Genomic DNA, 4398 nt, shown 5'->3' with positions numbered 1-4398 from the left:
ACTTTGCTTCTACTCCAAAACACAAGAGATAGGAGTTCACTGTAGCTGGTCTTATCGGCACTCTTGATGTTGAAGAAAAGGTGAGAGCGAAGGATTCACATGCGCGTGGCAATGAGGGAGGTTCTAGCGTCCATATGGTGCTGAAAAGGAACTTCCAATCCCACAAGAATAAGGGAAAAGCGAAAGATGAGCACAAGTCTACTCAGACTACCAACTTTAAGAAAAATAAGAACAACAAGGGAAGGTGCTTTGTGTGTGGTGGTTCTGACCATTGGGCCAAGGATTGCAAGGATCGTAAGGACAAGCAGCAGCACGAGCAGAAGAAGTCTACTAATGTTGTTATTAGCGATGATGAGAAGGGAACATCAGAGTATGGTAATCATGCTTTTGTTCTTTCAGTTTGTCATTTACCAAATTGGTGGATTGACACCGGATTTAATATACATGTGTGTGCTGATATTTCTTTGTTTTCTTCTTACCAAGTCACAGGGACTGGATCTGTGTTGATGGGGAATGGCTCAGGTGCTGCTGTTTGTGGTGTTGGTACGGTCGATCTGAAGTTTACTTCGGGAAAGACCGTGCGGCTGAAGAATGTGCAGCATGTCCCCTCAATAAATAAAAATCTTGTTAGCAGATCCCTTCTTTGTAAGGATGGTTTTAAGTTGGTGTTTGAATCGAACAAGTGTGTTATTTCTAAGTTTGGCTCCTTTGTTGGTAAAGGATATGACTGTGATGGTTTGTTCCGTTTATCTTTATTGGACTCTTGTAATAAAGTTGTGAATCATGTGTGTGGTGACGATGTGTGACGACCGACCCCAAATCTCATGAGTTAATCTTAATCCGAGTCCCTAATCCCCTGTCTCAGCCTTACTGAGTTTAAGTACTCAACCTCCAGTCCGGTCCCGACCCCTGAGACCCGACCCTTCTCAGCTGGTTCCCCGTTCCGACCCCGCCGACCCCAACTCACCCGCCGAATCCTTCTAAGTCCTCCCGCAGCGCCTCTCTCTCAATCTGAGCAGTGGACCAACCGAGACTGACCGGTGGACCCACAAAATCTTTCTCCCAGATCTCCCGCGGCAGACGCACTCGAATAGCCTGCCCGCCTCAGAGCTTCTCTACCACGTGGCTCAACTTCTCCGACACCCGCCGCTCCGCCTCGTCGCCGGCCACGACCGGATGGATATCCGTGCCCCCTTCCCCAATCGCAGTGGAAGCTCCTCTGCTACCCTTTCTGCAGCGTCTCGCGACTCGCACCCATCATCACCCCGCCGGACCCCCGGCTGCGGAGCCCGACGCCTCCCATCTTTTCCGCCGCTTCTCCACCGTCGCGCCGCCCCAGACACGCTACGCGACGATTCCTCCTCCGACAACCCAGACCACGGCCGCGGCAGCTCCTTTTCCGCCCTATCAGAGCCGCGCCCCTGACAATCTGTTGCTCCGCGCTCTCCCGCACGACCGCAACCCGCCTGTCTTCTCACCTGTGTGCCCTCGCTTCTAGTGCCATTTCCCCGGTCACTTCCATCAGATCCACCGCACGACGACACCCGCCTCCGCCAAATCTCAACCACCGGCAAAACCGCACCTGCGCCGCCCCGTCTCTGGTGCCCAATGACCGACGGTGCCACCCCCGAAGCCCCGCTCCGCCACCCTGCTGCTCAATCTCCGCCCCGGCAGAGCACTCGATCGCTTCTTCCCGGTCTTCGCGCCGCTCCAACCTTCTCTCTCTTCCGCGCAGCTATGAAAGGGAATACCAGAGCTTCGCCGGAATCCCCTTCGCCATCGCTGCCCTTCCGCCCTGCTCTTTGTTTCGTGCTCAAGCGCTATAGCCTAAGTCCCTGAGGAACTCTCCTCTCCGTTCCACATCTGCCCTTCCCAATCCACCCAGCCGCCTACTCCTCCGTGCTACGCAAGAGCTTGCTTGTGGTCCACAAGAAGCACTGCCACCGCTGGAACCCCGCCGGACCTCGCCGCTGTCCAAAGCCTTAGTCCTTCCTCCCAAGTTTGCTCCTTCCCGACCCCAAGCTTCACCTGTAAGACGAAGGTAAGCTGCCGACCCCTTTTCCGCCTCGTCCGACCCTTTCTATCCGCCCGAACCATGTTCCGTCTCGCCCGACCCTGTCTGTTTCGCCGACCTTTTTCTCCGCCACGCCTGAGGGCTCGGCTGTATCCTTTTCCTAGACCCGAGGGTATATGTGTAAAGATGTGGGGACTTCTCTGTGTTAAGTCTGAGGACCCCCAGCACATCTATTCCTCTATTCTAAGGGTCAGATCATAAGCTTCTTCCCATCCGACCCTTTGCCTTGTTCCAGCGTGCAGCAGAAGGTGCGCGCGGCGCAGCGCTCCGCGGCCCCGGCGTGCGGTAAAGGCCCGCGAGTAGCGGCGGTGGCCCCACGAGCAGCATCGCGGTTCCGATGATGGCGGAGTTGACGACAGCGGAGGCGAGCGCAGCGCCTGTGAGCGAAAGCACCAGGTGGGGCCCCACGCTCGGCGGAGAGCAGGGGCGTTGATCCTCTTGCATAGGTAGGGCGCGCAAATTTGTAGGGCGCGGGGCTCGTGGTTCGGGTCGGCGAAAATTCGCTATACTTTGGGGGAAGTTCTTGGAGAGAGTTTTTTTTCCTTTTTCTCCCTAATTAAGTTTTTAGGGGTAATTTAAAGGATCTTTTAGAGTTGGTCTAAGAGCGACTCCAAGACTACCCAAAAATTTTTCCCCAAAACTATGTATTGGGGGCTCTTCCAAAATTTTTTTTTCCAAAAAAACATATCAACTCACAGCAGATCGCTAATAGCTAGCCCCCAATATTTCAAAACAGGCCACATCATCATAATTGGGCCCATTAGTTGGACTAGTCACATGCTCCTCACGCACACCAACATGGCCGGTGTGCTCGCCAGGGAGGCTGAGGCGTTCATCCTGTTCCAGTTCAGCGTCGTGGAGGCAAGGCTCGACGATGTGGACCCGGACGCACTCTGACAACTCCTCCGCGTCGGGTCCGGCGAGGTGCTCACCATCAGCGTGAGCGGCTACTGTGCGAGGGGCGCGGCTGTTGTGCGAGAGCCGGCCGGAGGTGAGCAAAAACCAAGCACATTTCATACATCATGATTCAGATAGACATCAAGTTGGTGTCTTGGTGAGAGCAAAAACCAGGAGGAGAGCTGAAGTGGGAATGAGTTGATTCGAGATAAAAACTCCAAGCTAATCATATGTGCAGATAAGCGGGAAAGCACCAGTCGATTCCATCTCATCCTATTGCCGTAAAATGTTAGATCAAATAAGCAAAACGCAGAGCGCCAGAACCCTATCCTTGAGAGGGCCACCTGCAAAATGCCACCGATGTGGGGTTCAGCGACGACCTCGCCTGAGATGATGACGACGAAGGTGCTCCCGCGGTGGCCCCGGATGTACGGCCACGCCTCCCAGAACCACATGACGAACCGGCCCCCTTCCTCCCCCTCCGCCTCCTCCGGCAAAACCCCGCCGGCCGGCGCCCTCGCCCCTCCACAGCACACGCCGGCCTGCACCACCCGGCGATGCAGGGGATGAGCTGAAGTCCTCGAGCTCGCACGCGGCGTCCTCGGCGATGGGGCTGACAAGCGTGGCTGGCGGCTGGGGCGCAAACGCACGCCCGGACGTGTTCTAGGACCGGGAGAGGAACTTGAGCGGGTCCAGCGGGGAGCAGGGCGATTGGGGAAGGATCGGTCTCCCACATATATGCAGGGTGACGGAAGTGTTTTTCGCATCCGCAAATTTTTACGGGAAGGATGGGGGAGCTGTTGGAGGTGAGTTTTTTTCTTTTTTCCCCTAAATAAGATTTTGGGGTAATTTTATGGGAACTTTTGGAGTTGCTCTTATGCACCTAAATATAGGGTTTTGTCTAAGTGCATAGCAAAATTTTTGTATCTAGAAAAGCTAAAACACCTATATTTTGGAATGGAGGGAGTAGTTGATATACATGTCATCAATCTGATGAATACTCGCTGAAAGTTGCAGTCATAGTTTTCATTTAGCCCAACAAAGTTGATCCCATTTTATCGATAATAGCAACGATTGACATATGATTAGTTGCAGAGCCAACTGGACAATAACGAAATGAGCAACAAAATCATCTCGGTGGTGGAAACATCATCTGCAAGATCTTTACAACAACTCACCCACTAACTATTCTATACATTGACCCATTCACCGAGGGACCTGTTCAAACATTGTAACTAAATTAATATTTCCCCATCACAAATTATATGTTGTTTTGGTTCTTTTAGATTCATAATTTTTTCTATACCTTTAGATATACTCTATATCTAGATTTATAGAAAAATTAATGAAGCTAGAAAATCAAAATGACTTACAGTTTAAAATAGAGTTACTCTGTTCAGCATGAATTTTATTAATCATATTTCATA

Source organism: Setaria italica, chromosome IV (assembly GCF_000263155.2).
Source record: "Setaria italica strain Yugu1 chromosome IV, Setaria_italica_v2.0, whole genome shotgun sequence".
Classification (NCBI taxonomy): Eukaryota; Viridiplantae; Streptophyta; class Magnoliopsida; order Poales; family Poaceae; genus Setaria; species Setaria italica.
Note: the sequence above shows the minus strand (reverse complement) of the source record.